Genomic DNA, 17,556 nt, shown 5'->3' on the forward strand with positions numbered 1-17,556 from the left:
CAAAACCACTCAGAGGCTTACGCTGTTCAACATTAAAGCGGCAGCCTGCGTGGAGAATACATTTCAACATGCAATGAAATCCTTCATTTTTAAGGTGTCTCCCCCCCAGCACCACCCCTTTTTGGACGTGTCACAACCTCCAGATGGCTGAATTGACTCTGTAGTAGCTGAGTTATTGTCAGGCTCCCAGTTTCTGTTCTATTTAAACACTAACATTTTTTGACTCCATTGTCTCTTGTTGCTTTTCCACCCACTCGGAGGAAAAAAAAAAAGTTGTGGCCCCCACCACAAGGCCGGGCTGAGGCCGAGGCCGAGGCCGGGGCCTGGGCTGGCAGCTGGGGCTGGGGCTGATGGCTGGGGCCGGGGGTGATGGCCGGGGCCGGGGCTGATGGTCGGGGCCGGGGCTGATGGCCAGGGCTGGGGCTGATGGCTGGGGTTGGGGCCAGCGGCTGCGGCTGGCTGAACTGCGGCGGATGCCTCAGCCGGTGGCACTGTTCTTTGAAAGGGCCTGATCCAAACCCAGGGAAATCGATAGGGAAGCGCTGCACTTTGGACAAGGCCCTTGGTCAAAACTGGGAACTACAGCAGCGCTGGGGAAATCGCCGATCAACAGAGCACTTGAGATTAAAACTCCAGTGATGCTTTTCACTGGAGTGAGAAATCACATTTTGTCTCCCTACAGCCATCAGCTGGTCCTACTGGATAAAAAGTCCCTTAGCAGACAGCTGTGCTGCAGTAGGGTGGCTCATGGTGGTTTGTGCATGGGGTGACACTTCCCACCCCAGAAATGGCTGCACTGCAATGGTAAATCAACTGACTTTTTTGGTGAGCAGTTCATAAAACTCAGAGGAACTGAGGGATTAAGGGGTGACATTTGCCATATAGTGGAATAATTTATTTTAGAAATGTTACATTTTCTTTAATTTAAACCCTCAGTGCTGTAAACAAAATCAATAACCATATTTCAATATAAGAAATATAAAAGGACCAGAGTGAAGCCCATAGGAATGAGTCCCCTAAGGAGCTTCTTTTCACTCAGAACCTTATTTTCTGGCATGGGGAAGGCATGTGAAGTGTTAGGTATTAAACAGGGAGAAACTCTTACTGGAAGGTGGAGGGACAGCCATGGTTTCTCATACAGGAAAACCGCCTGCATTTGAAACCATCATGCAACACTTGGCAAATCCAAGGATTCTTTCCCCCCACCCCTCTTCTTACAAAAGCTCTGGCCTTCAGAATACCAAAAATCAAAGGATCCTTCTCAACAACTGAAGGGAGAAAAGGAAGTTATGTTTTTGTTATTCTTCAAAAAGATATTATTCTGACTTGTTACACTACCATCTTCTGGAACAAGTGTGGAAATAACTGGGATTACTCCAGGTTTCCATCAGTGCCCCAAACGCTGGAGCACTACCAGTGACAGGTGCCTTGTCATGTCAGATTAGGTAAATTTATAAGGCAACCTCGGCATCAAAATAGGGAAGAGCAAGCCTTTAGCAGCCACTGCTCTCAGACCCTCAGCTCTGCTATTATCTGGTGTAAGGGACAGAACTGACCCTCATCAGCTTCTCTGGAAAACCTCTTTCTTACAGACTCTTGCAGTACTTTCTGCACGAAGCACATAATCCTTAAAAATGGAAACGGTAGTACGAAAAGAGGAGATGAAACCTTTTAATTTTTATTTTATCAGATTATTGTCAATTGGTAACTAAAGGCCTGATTCTTTTTCCACTAATATAAAAAAATTATGTCTTACCACTTTTACACCCATATTACTTCTCTAATTTCAGAGAAGTTATTGTTAATTTAGTTCGGGGAGTGAATTTGGTTCTTTTGGGTTTACGTGTCTTAGCATCACATCAACACAGGCATCTCATAAGGATGTCTTTGTTTCAGAAGCAAAATGTTTGTCTGTTTAAATACCATTTTAGAGGTATGTCTAGTGTGTGCATCACTTGTTCTGCAGACACCACTGCAGCTTATATGGTAAATGGTTGTTTTCAGAGTCACCGTGGTCTATCATGTACATAAAGCCTTGACCTGGAGGACCATAACACTTTCTTTGGAGATGGTACAGCCTATCAGATAATAGTAAGTGCTAAAAGTCTGCTAATTTTGTCTGTAAAGAGATCCAAATTTCTGGGCTTTAAAATTGTTACCAAAACTACCAAAAGCAAACAAAATATAATTTGGACAAATTAATATCTAATTTTTTTTAATCGAAAGCTGATTCTGAGTAATGTGGCCTTACAGAAGAGTGTCTTAATATGACAAACTTTTATTTTGATCATATAATTCTGATCATATAATTCTGATCTTATTTTGATCATATTACTTTGATAATATATAATTTATATATAATTATATAAGTCATATTATTTAGCTAAACCATTCCTCAGAATATTTTATTTGAGCAGAAAAAGTAATTCCTCAACAAGCCTGCCATCCAATCTGGTACAAACTTTTCTGGCTTAGTTTGGAACTCAGCAAAAGCTGCAGTAATAATGAAAATTCTGGTATAAGAGTGCTATAGAGTGACAATTAAAAAAAGGAATAGAGTATTAAAGACTAAATCTGCTGCTCTTATTTATACAAAACAAGTTTATCTCTACAGATCTGCTGAATCTGGCTATCAACAAATGGGTTTATTACCCTTTTCAAAAACAACAACAAATCTCAACAACAACCAAACAGAACCTACTAGGTTTGTTTTACCTGCTAGATAAAAGCAACATGTATGTGCCTTTTAGTTTCTTCTGTCTGTGCATCTGTTCACATAAACATATTCTGCATTACATCTTATTCTGTAAAATCTTGAATCCCAGTATCTCAGTGTGCTGGGTTTCTGCCCATTCAGTAAGAATGCAGACATCACATAAGTTATTATTAACCCATGTGTTATCCAGTTCCACAGTGGCTGGAACTTTGCCAGAGACAACACATGGTGCTTGGTTAACAATATTTTAAAATATAAATGAATTTATTTTTTAAATTAACACATTCTTCTTATGGAAATACACAAATAAGCTGTTCCCAGAATGGAACAATAACCCCTAAGCATGTTCCTTTAAAATAAGTTTAAAAGAATTTCATAAAGTTAGCGATAAAACAGTCTCCAATCCCACAAAAAGTTTTTAATTTCTTCTTTAAAGAGAGAGGTTTTGTGACTTTATTCTTACCAAGCACTTTTTGCATTTACAGTGTTACTTCATTTATCCATAAATAACCCTAATTTCTTAGAGGCATCTCTAACTGTTTAAATATTATCAGATCAAGCCCAGTACTGAACCAACAAACCTTTTTAAACAAATGTTCTGCAAACTAAAAAAAAAAAAAACCAACCATCTCTCAAAGATGTTAATATTTAGTCTAACTACCCACAGTTTTCCACAGTAGCTCTAAATCAGTAATTACATTGACCTGAAAAAAACAGAGAGCCTATTTAATATGCATCCATACAAATAATTATTCACACTGCATTTGATTTACATACGTACAAAAGAAGCACTTTCAAAAGTGGCTCAACACTTATGGTATTTTAACTGCCCTAATTACTGTTGAGAGAACATAATTAGAAGCACTGATCACATTGTCAACAGCTAACCAGTTGCAGCCCTGGCCGGGGGCCTGATCCTGCTCCGGTTGGAATCAGTGGGGGCGAGCACTGATTGCAGGAGGAGGCCGGGGCCCTTCTTGCCACCTGAATCTACCAGAATCTGAATGTTTTAAGCAACCTGAGGACACTCATGACAAAAAACCCGCTCCTTGTGTGCATGTATCAATTTCTATTTTGGTAAGCTATCTCTGTTTTCAAAGCTCAATGAAGAGAGTAACTTTTTCCCCAACAAGGCTTCTATATCACTTAAACACTTAGCACTGAGTCGGAATTCATAACTTTTTCCAAAAGAGAAATAGTTTAATAATTAAAACAGATATTGACTAAACCCCACTGCCTTGAATACCAAACTTTATTAGATTATTATGCATCGATGTATAATTTCCATTGGCAACTTTTAAAATAGCTCCTTCCCTCCCTGCTGGCCCCCCTCCTCCCTCTCCCTTTCCCCCAGGCAAAGTGCTGGGAATCCTCGATACCCAATAGTCAATATTTGGTTTGCCTGTCATGTTCTTGGAGCTCCGCTCCATACAAACCTGTGTTTCCCATCCTTTCAGTGCACTACTCTCATACATATTACTTCACATGATGATGGAAACTCGGGGCATCTTAGCAAGTTGCTGAAATCTGAGCTTCTGCTTGTTTTCTCAAACCTTGGACAAACATAACTTTAGGGAGAGCTGAACATAGGCATAAAGAAAGAGGAGCCTGCATTTTCATCTTCCTTTCATCTCAGTCATTCAGTCAACCATTCAGTGCCCTATTCAACAGAGCTTTTCATTATGCAAAAAAATGCTAATCCTTTTCCGATGCTTTCACACTTGTATAAACCCCCATTCCTTCGACTGAAAAGCAATTATATCAGTTTACCTTTCTGTCAAAAACAGGATTAATATTCCAATACCAGAATCTCCTTTATTTTCCTATCTTTTGCTTTAGGAAACTAGAGATTATTAGTGGAGGTATTCCTTAGAGCAAGAATACATTATTTTAAATATGATTATTTTAGCCAAAGCAAGAAGGGGGAAGGGGAGGGAGAGAAAAAACTTCAGTTGCTGCGGAAACTCTTTTCAGTGACAGAACTGACCTTCCCTTTGCAGAGGCCTGAATAGAATGAGCCTCACTCTGGTCTATTAATCAGAAACAAATTATGAAAGAATGTGGCTGGACTGGTTGACACTATCCTGTCTTGGGAGACTCAGTAACAGCCTAGTAACAATGTCCTCTTCATGGGTAATGAACAGCCATGACAAATGGGGCAGAGAAACTATTTATTTGCATATGCAAATTCTCACACAAGGGAAACATGTACAAACAAGTGTCATTGTAAGGTGGATTAGGCAAACAACGCTTTCTTTTTAGGACATTCTGCAGCCCAGAACATTAGTCAGCACAATTAAACCAGTCTCCATGGAGACTAATGAAATTTCACCATGGTATGAGTTAAATTAGATAGCTAGTTATGTGTTTTCACAATCCAACTTGAAATCCATTATTGTTTCAGAACAATACAGCAATTGTGCCTGGCTGATCTTTGCCAGCTCAACAAGCTCCTAAGTTGACAATTTGCATATGTTAATATAATTAAGCACTAATTACATGAAACTTGTACATATTCACATGCACTTTCCCTGGGCGCTTCTCAGTTTGAACCTTGGCCAAGTCTTTAACCCTTTGACTGAATTTGGAGCAGCAAAGCTCTGCCTTCTGGGTACAGCCCCAAGGCAGATGCAGAAAAGCTCTTCGTTTATAAACACAAAGCTTAACCTGGCTTCTCATATTTCTATCAACAAGGCAAGAAAACATTTTTGTATGTGTTGGGGTAGGAGAATGGAGGGAGGCTCAACTGGAAGTTCTTTAGAGACCCAGATCTGATGCCCTTTTTGCATATGAAAATACAAATATTTACCCACATAACAGGTTACGAACACATATATTGTCATTGTCACAGGTTCTTCAAGACCCGAATAGTCAAAAACTAGACTGAGTTTTATGTCAGTGCTCTCAGAAACGCAAAAATGGGAATGAGAAAAGGAAAAAAGAGCAAGCAGTAACTAATGAGCTTTACATAAATATATGCAGAGGCAATTAAGCAGTGTTAATTACTATGACAGCAGTTAATTGAATATAATTAGATATTTTAAGCTACTGACTAAGGCATAGTTAAGATTAATTTTATTGAGATTAATTGTAAATAAGAATAGATTAACTCTGTGTTTTGACAGGCATAAAAAGTAGTTCTGCAAATTAACCAGGAGAGCAGAAACCAGCACAAAAATCATATATTATTTTAATGTCACACCTCAGAATCATCTGCTCAATAAACATGACTTTTCAAACCCAAACAGACAGGAATCTTGAAGAAAAACAAACAGCTTGCAGAGATTAAAGAGCCTTTTGTCCTTTTTCATGTGCATTTCTTTTAGCAGACTAAATTAAGCGAGTCTGGTGTATGTTTTTAGGAAGGAACATTTCACACTGAATGGAAAAAATGTTCTATCACATATGAAATTCATGCAGCTGTGCGGAACTTGGTCCAGATGGTCTAAGACTATAAAACAACACTAAATGATAGACAGTAGGGCCTTCCCAAGATTATGTGATAAAGTCACAACCTCGTATTTTGACCTAAATTTTCTGTCATGTATTGTTTCCTTCCAGATCAGATAGCTCCATTTTAATTTTTAACTGATCCTGAATATTCAATGGAAACTCTTAATAAACATTGCTGATAAGCATCTGAGCAGAAATCATAAAATATTTACAAAACGCCCCGTAGCTTCATTAAAACAATGCTGAATCCAAAGTGCAGAAAACTGCCCTGGCTCTCCCCACAATACTAAACTGTTCATGCCACTTAGCTCAAATAGGTAAAAACGCCTGGTTTTAAATATGCTTCAAAGAATATCCAAAACACTTTCTACCAGCAGATTAATTCATGCATGCTGTTTAAGAAAATTAACAACAAGGCTGAAGAATGCTGAACAAATCACTAAAAAGAAAGGAGCTTCAATTGATTTTGAAATAAATCAATAGGTGATTAACACAATATTTTTAAAGCAGTAGAATGTATATATATTATATAAACATATATATTATATTTTCAATACCTTTTTAGCTCTTAATCGAACAAGGGCTTTACAACAGTGAGCATGTCCCTATATTGACTACCAACTTCTTTGGAATGCCTTTAGTCTTTTATAACGAAAATCCAAAAACGGTCTGTGAAACAAGGCTACGACAAGCCATTCTGCAGTGAAAGATTTTAAATCATCCAGCCTCTTCTAATAGACTTGAGACTTATTGAGGTAGAAACCATAAAAAATGAAGAAGGGAAATTTAATCCCTGAAATATTGATTTGCACATTAATATCATATAGGCAGAGGGCAATTTGGCTTCATGGAAATGACACATTGTCGACCCTTGGTGAAGTCAGAGCCAATCTAACTGCTGAACATGTCTGAATCTCAAGAGTTATTAAGGGCTTCCCTTCTTGCCTTTATGACTTTTCTTCAGCCTACCAATGCAATCTTAAATGTATTATCTTTAAGAAATAATTGTAAAACCTCAGGGGTTTTCCAGTTAATGGAAGGGAGGCTAAACCACATCAGATTCTGAAATGCAACATTAAACCCTTGCAATCAACAAAACCACCTCAATTCTCATCCATCCAGTGCAGGATCTAATATTGTTATTAAAGATAATCAAATTTCATTGTGTAAATTTAGGCTCATGGTCAGAATGGAAGCAGTAAATTCTGCAATATTAAACAGTGATTTTTCTCGGCCCCCTTTATATGATCTTTGCTGGTGTACCATCCTCACAAATAAACCTAAACTATTCAAAAATAGAGGAACAAAACCGTCTCCCTATTCTGAACGATGTATGCAATGCCATTTATCATGCCCACAGCTTTCCTTTAGTTTTAACTTGATCTAGCAGTTAAGTTTCATTTTAGAGAATAATAAAGCAGTATCACTGCATAAACCAAACAGCAGGTACTATTACTGTGACTTACACAGATGGTTTACCTGACCTTTCTTTGTTCCTTGGGTAGGTTTCACTTTTGCAGATTTACGACTTTTCCCTCTATATTTCATTGACCCTCTATGTTCATTATCATAAAAATGAAAACTATTGAATACATGTTTATGTTGACGAAGTCCAAAAACCCCAAGACTAAAGGATAAAGAGATGCTACAATGCACTGTGTGGATCTCTAGATCGTACAGTATAAATATTCAAGCACAGATAGCACGAATAACTGAATAATCCTAGTGAGCCCCAGCTCTGGAGCCAGGTGCAAGAGGTTAAAACAGCTGGCTACCCATCTTTTATTTTGTGTGCCTTCCTACCGGCTGAAACCGCAAACCCTGAAAACTAGCAGATATTCCCTCAAGGTTGATTGTCTGATTTTTTTCATTTCAACCAGTTTAGTAGGATCCCCTAGTCGAGAAAAGCCAGAAACTCCTTAAATACAGTCAGCTGAATAGGAAGTGGAGCAATGATGGTTAAGGATCTTCCCCCACACACACACACCCCAACCTTCAACCCCCCGTTTATTTCCACAATCTTCTTTGTGCACCTTCCCGTCCAAATGTTTGTATTCCTTATTTCAAAGAAAAGCACTCCGGACCGTTCTGTCAGTTTTGCCAGTAAATATAAAGTAAAACAAGTGTTGATGGCACTGAGAGTGTTACATACCCAGGCTGTGTTTTTGCATTGCTCTCAATGGAAGCGATCGATGCCCATGTCACAGTCGCGTCCCAATCGCAGCCAAGTCTCTGCCTCAATCTAACCAACAACAGCCAGGGCTGCAAAGGCTTCTCGCTACCTCTTCCATCCATCCACCACCAAACTAAAAATATAATGCTACATATGATCTTTTTAAACACTCCACCACCGCTCCTAAGGATCGAGCCACTGCAAATCCAGGGGAAACACAATTGGGAAAAAAAAAAAAAAATACACCATCAAAAAAAAAAAACCTCTCAGCAACCACCCCAAAAGCACCCGAGCCCTCTCTTTCCACTCTTGCTCTCCTCCTGCCAACTACATAATCCTTGATTAAAAACGGAACAAGGCTAATAAAAAAGAAAATTGAAAAAAAAAAAAAAGAAAAAAAAAAGAGGAGGACGGAATGGAGCCGAGGAAATGCAACTGTCAGAAAACGGGATGGTCAGACTTCCTGAGTGAACCTGCCTGTGTCTGGCTTAATGTAAATCCACCATCTTCAGCCTGGCAAGTTGTCTTTTGGTTGGGCTTTTTTTTTTTTTTTTTTTTTTTTTTTGGTGGGGAGGGGGGTGTTATGTTTGCGATCTCTGCCTTGGTACCTAAGGAGGAAGAGGAGGAGGAGGGTGTGTTATTGAATGGTGGCTAAAGCCTCCTCGGGACGGCGCTGAGGTGAAACAGGCTGAACCCGACTGATGTGCCTCCTCTCTCGGTTGGACCCAGTGCCCTAAGCAGCCGATGAGAGACCCCCGGCCGCCCGGCTCGCAGGTAACAAAAGAAATACCAACCCGTGCATTTTCTGCTGCCGCTGCTGGGGAGGCTGGGGGGGGGGGGGAGAAAAGATGTAGGAGAGGGGGAGTGGAGGGGAACCGCTGTAAGTTGGCATCGGATGAGGGGAAAGTTTATTAGCATTTTTGCAGGAAATTTCATGTAAAGCAAGAGAGGGAAGCAGGGACGCGTCTGCCATTAGCCGCCGTGATGGGAAGGGATGCACTTGATTCTGGCACAAGCAGTTAGAACAGGAACTGAACTGCAACTGCATTCTTGCTGTCTATAAGCTCTTTTTTCTTTTTCTCTTTCATTTTTCTTTTTTTTTTTTTTTTGTTTGGCTGGGGGTTTTTTGTTTATGTTTTTGGTTTTATTGTTGTTTTTTTTTTTAAACACCTCAGTCTTCGGTTTAAAAAAAAACATAGATGCCTGTCCCGCAAAACAACCACCCCCTCCCCCTTTCAAAAATCTCAGAAAAGCTACGCTGAAAGCAGCGTCCGACCCTGCCCGCGAGGAGCCTTTGATACGGCGCGGAGTGGCGCGGCGCGGAGCGACACGGCGGGGATGCCGAGGGCTCCGCCGCCGCCTGGCCGGCATCAGCTCGCAGGCAAAGGCAGCCGCGCATCCCAACCCCGCTGGCGGGGCCGTGCCGCTCCGCGTCGCTCCGGGCCGAGCCGGGCCGGGCCGGGCCGTCTCCCCGCGCCGGGCGGCGAAACTGACAGAGAGGCAGGGCGCTCTCCTAACGGGCTCCTCTTCCTCCTGCTGCCAGAGACGGCAGCCGGCAGCGCGATCCCCCTGCGCACACATACACACACACGCACACACCTGCACAGCCACCCCTGCCTCTGCTCCTGAGAAACCTACCTGCAAAATAAATGGGGAGGGGGGGACAGGGGAAAAAGCACCCCACACCTTCTCCTGTACACACGCACGCATTCACGGTCCCCATTGCCCTGCTGGCATCCCCCCCCACCCCGCCCGAAAGCGAAAGTTTAGGAGGCCGAGGGGGGTGGAGATGGGGAGGAGAGGGAAGGAGGGTGGGAGAGCGGAATGCGCCTTCAAAAAGCACCTCAAAGTTTGGGGGGGACGGAGCTGCGAAACAAGAGTACGAGCTCTGAAGGGGCTGGCAGGCAATGACTTCTGACAGCCGTAACGTCTTTCCTAATCTGACAGTATTCCCCCGCTGTCCGAGCTCTCTACTAAAATAGAGTGAAATAAAAAGTGGGGAGCACCCCCCGAACCCCTTCTGGAAACTGAGCAGGGTCCTCCACTTAATTCAAAAGTTACAGCCCGAGAGAGAAAAAAAAAAAAAAAAAAGCCCACAGCCCCAAACCAAAACAGAAAAAAATACACAAACAAAACGTAACCCCCGGAATAAAAGAGAAAGGGAGAGAGGGAAAGAAAGAAGGGAGAGAGAAAAGCAGCCCCTCCTTCCCAAATGAGAGCAAATACTGTACCTAAAAATGGGGAAACAGGCAGAAAAAGGGGGGAGAGAGAGAGGGGAGAGATACATGGGATGTGGGGATGTGAGTGTGTGTGTGTATGTGAGAGAGAGAGAAAGAGGCACAGAGAGAGGGGGAGAGAGAGAGAGAGCGAGAGCGAAATATCAAAGATTGTGCAAGATCAGCCTGGAAAGATAATCGATACTCGACCTAAATTTAACACAAACTACTCAATAAAAGTTAAAGAAAAAACTTACTTTCCATTTCCCCTCGCAGTTCCTACTGGATCTTCGCCTCTTTTTTTTGTTTTGCTTTATTTACTTAACAGCTGATCACATCCAAGTAAACGAGAGAAGGTTCATTAAAAAAATAATAAAAAAAAATAATCCTCCAACTTTATTGGGTGAAAATAAAAATGATTGAGCAAGAAGTGGGGGGCATGGAGCGGTCCTTTGGGGTCCGGGAGTTGTTAAAGCATGTGCCGACCGCGGTCTCGCTGTTTGGTTGTGAAGGGGTTGGGAAAAGGAGGAAAGGAAATGAAAATCCGATATGTCTTTATTCTGCTAATTATTATCGTTTTAGCCCTGTTTAAAAAAATGGCTGATTAAGTTGAGTGCGCATGTCTTTGTGTGTCTATTCCCGATATGCACTCTGGGAATGAGAGAGAGAGAGAGAGAGAGGAGAGAGAGAGGGAGAGAGAGAGAGAGGAGAGAGAGCGACGGAGAGCGAGAGAGAGGGAGAGGAGAGGGGAAAGGAGAGGAGAGGGAGAGGTGTAATTAGTGAGGTGATCAACATTCTCCGGGCTGCAAATGACGCGCAGCGCCGGAGCCGGGGAAGCCGGAGCTGCCGCGGCTGCCGAGGGCTCGCCGGGGCTGCGGGAGCCACAGAGCCAGCCCAGAGAAGAAGGGGCAGCAGAAAGGAGCTCATGGATACAAACACAAGTCTGCAAACTTCATTAGTAACACAGACACACACGCACAGCCACACGAAGTAGATGGCTAGGGAAAATTAAAAAAAATTAAAAAAAATAAAAAAAGGAGGGGACAACCAACTTGCTCTTTAAACTGTTCGGGAACTTAAATGAAACGGGTCCACATTAATTATTCCATCAGGGAGATATTTCTTTCTTTCTCTTCCCTTTTCTCTTTTAATGGGGATTTAATGAAAAATGTATGTTTGAACTGGGATAATGAATGTATGACACCTCTGAAAAAGGAAAGATAATATATCTAAGATGGGGAATAACTGTCCATACAAAGATAAAGATGGATTTATTTACACATAAGCACACGCACACGTGTACGCACTCACACCCTACTTTGTATTTACACATATGCACATACATTCCACATACACACAGTCACACAAAACATAACACACTTTATTTGGTGGTTGCCATGTAATTACTTGAAGAAATCAACAAAGTAGAAAGCAAAGCCTTCCAGAATATGCAATATCAACTGTAAACAGCCTTATCAAAATGAAGTAAATATCAGTCCAAGGAAAGAATTTCTTTGCATACAATACAAGTTTCATTCATATACATGCATCGTCTTCCACTTTCCTTACAAGTATTGCTATTTTATTAATATTTTATCTACTATATTTTACCAGACACATTTCATTCTTGGTGGGGGGGGGGAGATTATTATGATGAAAACTAGGGTAAAATGTACAGATGTCATTATAAATCGGAATCTTCTACAAATATTTTCCTGTGTGGGATTTAAGAAGATTGCTTCTCATTTGAAAATCTAATTATCTTAACCTAATACTGCAGATGTGAATATGACTGACACTTTCATTAAAAGATAATTAACTAAAACTAGGAATAGACATACTTTAAAATACTCCCTACTGAAGATAAAACCACGACTATTCAAAGAGCATCTGAATACACCGCAGGAACACGTGCAGATTTTCGATAATGCTATTCCAGAAATGGATATACCAGAAATGGTCACCAAGTCACAGTCACATGCAAGAGATATTTACAGTACCAAGGACCTCGCGCAGATGAACCATAACCTTAGAGCTGACATGCCTTTGAAGTTCGCGATTCCTGCGACACATGTCAAAACCTTAGGCCTTAAACACCAAAAACCAGCAGGAAGGTTTTATCGCAACCTTCCATTAAAAGTGTGCATGCACAACAACAAACCAGTAAAACCTGGATGGCAAAAATATGCAACTCTCTGGGCCCTAAACCTTCTGCTCCAGGAGAACATTTTGTAAGTACTGGAACTAACGCTAATAGGAAAATCCCCACCTGATGATGAATTAAAGCTACCCTTAAGGAAGTATAGGCCAGTGTCAGGGAACTGAGTGTCTAAAAGCAGATGTTTAAGGTCAGAGTGAAGGTCCTGATAGTTTGGGAGGGGAAAAAAAAAAAAAAAAAAAAAAAAAGAGGTCTTCAGAGAGGGGAGGGAAAAAAAAATAAAAAGATTGCCAGCCTGAAAGTACAGCTATTCCAAAAATCGAAGCCTGCCAATAAAGTGGTGAACACAGAAAGAGCCCTACCCCAATCCAGAGAAACCTTATTTCAAACTTCAGGAAAATCTCCAAAACTCGAACTTAAGGAAAAGTCAGGGGCACCTGAGGGTTTCTGAGAGCAACTTTATTCCTTTTTTAAACCTCACCTAAGCATTACACCAGCTCATCAGTGAAAAAAAATGTGAGCATACGTATGCAGATTTCCACAGGAACGGCTCCCTGAGAATGAATGTAATAGGGAAACTAGTGATATTCTGCATCGTTGTTTGCAGGGTGGAAAAAAAATGCTAACAAAGACTGAAAATGAAATCTCTGAAACCCGTTTACAGTTATCAGATTGAGGGGCTATGATGGAAAGAGGGATTTTAGGCTTAAATTGTAGGCAAAAGGGTGCATTGTCCATTCAAGTGCATGCCTGAAGGATGGTAACATATTTCCTAAGACTAAAGACAATTACATACAATATGACGAAGAAACACCTGAGAACAATACATCTATTTCAAATTCAAGTGAAAAAAACACATATACGTAATATAACAGAAGAATAAGGAAACCAAGATAATTTAGTTTTAAAGTCGTTCCCCCGCACCTCCCCCACCACCTCCTTTATTCCTAGTGCTTTTTTCCTGGTGAAACATCAATATCATTAATGTCATTAATGTCAAAACACCAAACGTCAGAACAGTCAAGTCATTCTTTTTTGGCTGTAGATTTTTTTCCCTTTCTCTCTTCTTGGAGGGGGATATAGGTTTATGGTGTTCTTGAATTACAGCTTAAGGAACAAAGAGGGGGGGATAGAGGCAGGAATTGCGAGGGGAGAGTCCACATTTACCAGGGTTTCTTCTGCCACTGTTTACTGTCCTTCCTAATGTTTTAAATCTCATCTCTCTTTCTCTGTCTCTCTCTATCCTTAAAAATAGTAGCTACCGGGGAAGAGGAAGGAGGGTGTAGGGAAAAAAAAAAAAAAAAGCCACTACGGGATGTTAACAGTTTAGAAGAAACCCTGGGATCGCCACGTAGCTAGGAAAAATCGAAGAAGGTTAATTCCGGGAGGCAGCAGAAGCAGGTTTGTGGGATGTGATAAGAGCGGAGCGCGGCGCGGGCTGGGGGAGGCAGGCGAGGAGGACCCGGGGCCGGCGCGGCTGCGGTCCGGCTGCGGCTGCGGTGCGTGGTGGCGGGCGGGCTCCCCGGCGGCGCGGCCCGGCCCGGCCCGGCTCCTGCTCCCCTCCCGCTCCCCTCTCTCTCCTCCCTCTCTCGCTCAGCTGTTCGCCCCCGAAGACTCACGCCTAACCTCTCAGCTCCTCTCCTCTGGTGTCGGCGGACCCCCCGCCCACCTCCTCCGAACTTCTCCTGCAGGCACCGTTACACGTTTGGGGATTTTTTCGAGCCTCCTGTTGAAACCACAAAAATTCTGATAGTGACGTTACATTTGAAAGAGAGGGAAGGGGGAGAAAAATTCGAAAAACCCCTCAGCCTTGTCTGTCCTTCCAGCACCTCCAGCCTCAGCCCCAAGGAAAACTTATTGGCCTGGGCGAGACGGATCTGGTGGGAGCCAAAGACCGAGACTGACCATTCTTTAATAGACAAAGAAATCCCAGCCCAAACCGGGCTCTGTTACACCACGTCTCTCCGCCAAGCTAATTTCACTCCCTAAATCTGCGCTGCGGACACACAGGGGCACAAGGATCTGCATAATTACAGCCACAGCCGCTCCTCTTTTTAATAAACCGACATAATTCCCTAATAAACGTCCCCTTCCCCCACCGTCTCCTCTCCCCAGACCCCAACCCAAGGGAAAGGGGATCCGTGTCTTTTTACTGCGTTCCTTAAGTCTATAGATGAGCTCAGTTTGAAACGAGGTATTACAAGATTTCAGTGTTACAGACCCTTTATCTGAGCAACAGACACTTTCAGATCCCCAGCCCCCACCTCCTCTCCTTTTTGTTGTCTCTTCTCCTCCCGGGGGCTATTTGACAAAGGCAGTGTGTTAACTAACATTTTTGTTTAACTCAGCAACTTCTTTTCAAAACATACTTAAACCTGATAGCAATCTCTTGTACTTTTTTTTTTTTTCTTCCCGATATGAAATTGACTCTGAACCCAAAGCGTTGGCTATTATTAATTATTTCTTTCTTTGCAGGTATCACGTATATAAATACATTGTTAATTTACAACGCCCCCTCCACACCCCCCAATCAAACACATTCCAGTACACACAAAAAGGGCGGGGGTGGGGGGAACGAAGAGAGAGGAGGGAAAGAAAACAAAACCCCCCGATCTGATTCCTGGAAAGTTTTGTTCGAAAAGGAAATAAAACAACAATAACATATTATATTTCAATTCTGCCCTTCACTGACACAGATTTGGCTTCCACCTACTGAAAGTGCGTCTAACGAGCAATGACCTAAGAGAAAAATCACAGCCGAATAGCACAGACATCTCGCTGAGATTTTGAGCTAAATATCGCTGTTCCCGATTGGCTTTTTGTTGTTGTTGTTATTGTTATTTTGGCTGGAGCCGCACAAAAACGCGCACCCGGACGTTACTATAAATAAAAGCCTTCCAGGTCTAAGTCTGCTGCCGGCGTTTCCTCCGGAGCCTTAACAGCCCTTTTTCAGCTCCTTTCTTGGGCAGATCGCGGGGATTAAATGCCCCGAACCTGAGCTCCTGGCCTTGGATGGGAAGGGAAAGAAAAAGGGAGAGGGAGAGAGAGAAAGGAGAGGGTGAAGGAGCCAGGCGCCCTCTGGGCTTTCAGAGGTCAGCGCTTTGACAGTGCTCTGACCTCCCTCCCCTCCCGGCAACCACCCCAGTGTTTATAAACAAAAACAGTCAGGACTAGCCCCAAACAATAGCAATTCACCAACTTCACAGGCACTTCACTAGCTCTTATGCAAATCAAGGAAAACGACCGCTTACCACCGCTCTCCCCCCTCCATCCCCTCCCGAAAGCCCAAGAGCATATTTCCAGCAGTGATATATCCAAGTGAAAAAAATGTACATTCTATCCTGGAAAAGGACAAAAAGGGACTTCAGAAATAAAACGGTTCTGGTAGAAAGACAGACAAAAAGGGAGAAAAAGCCAATAAAACTACCGATCTTACTGCAGAAAGAGGAAAGTTATGAAATATTTATACCTAAATCCAGCAATCCACACTGCCAATAAAACACGAATCTTTGTTGTGTAGACAATACGCTAAACTACCTCTGCGACAAACAGCGATTATAAAGCAACCAGGAAAAGTTATTTTAGCCCAAGGAGCCAAGTTTTCAAAGAAAACGTGTGGATTTTACAGCTAAATAAAAGCCACCACCTCTGTGTTATCCGTAAAAACTACACATAAATTAAAAGCACCGTTAAAAGAAAAAACCTTCCAGCAAGCAAACTGCACATCTGATCTGACTTATAAAAGAGTATAATCAAAACCATCTTTAATTACAAAAAGCAGCAAGCGAAAACTAAATGAATCAATGCTTTCTCCCCAAAACATTGTCCGCCAAGGTATAGAAATGATAGTTCTATAGTCCTGCATTAAAGCGTAACTGAAACTCCACTGTTCAGGAATTGATTACGCGATAAGGAAAAAAGAAAAAAAAACGTAAAGGAAAAAAATAAAGGCACTAATGATTTTCAAACTTTTGTTTAAAAATGATGAAGATCAGAAAAGATTGGAAGAAAAATTAAAGGAAATATACCTCAAGAGAAAAAAGACCATCTCCTTTTCTTCTTTGTCTATCAGTCTCCAGTTAAAGCATATGGAAAATGTTTTCAAAATGCCTAGATTTGGCACATTGTCATTGCAAAGAGAGGAGCGCAGTGATGCTGTTATAGAAAATGGGAAATAAATTCAGGATTGGGTGCTGCCTCCTTCAATGCGGATTTATCTAAGTTTAATTTAATATTCCGCAATCACTGTATGATCGCATATAATTCACCAAGATTTTTAAGGGCTTTGCCTAAATATGTTGACCACAGGCACAAAGTAATTTAATCAGATTATTTCCTTCTTTTATGTGTGTTTATTTTTCTCATTAGAAACACTTTAAATTGCAATTGTAAATAATAGAAATGATGGAATATTAGGTTTGAGGTGAACAAACGCTCAAAGAAGGCATTAGCTTTATTAAAATCATTCTGAACGTAAAATCAAAAAGCACAAAATGGTTGTTTGTAAAACACTAAACCTTTAATCGATTTATTGGCATTCCGATCGATTAGATAAACGGAAATCTATAGTAAACACAAAAGCATTTAGAATATTTTTCTCTCATTTATAAACAAAACTTTTCTTTTCAGTAGAAAAAAAATGGTTATAAAACGACTAACAGGAAATTCTTCAGATATCAAATTACGATAATAAAATTATTTCCACATGGAAAGGGATAATGACAATGATGATAGTAATTATAATAATGAATAATTCAACAGCCCTTTGACATATATGGAAAAGCTTGGTTCAAAAACAGCTTTGGACGGGGGCTACTTTTAGGGTTTTTTTTTTAATAAA

The sequence above is a fragment of the Nesoenas mayeri genome (assembly GCF_963082525.1).
Source record: "Nesoenas mayeri genome assembly, chromosome: 2".
In the NCBI taxonomy this organism is placed as follows: Eukaryota; Metazoa; Chordata; class Aves; order Columbiformes; family Columbidae; genus Nesoenas; species Nesoenas mayeri.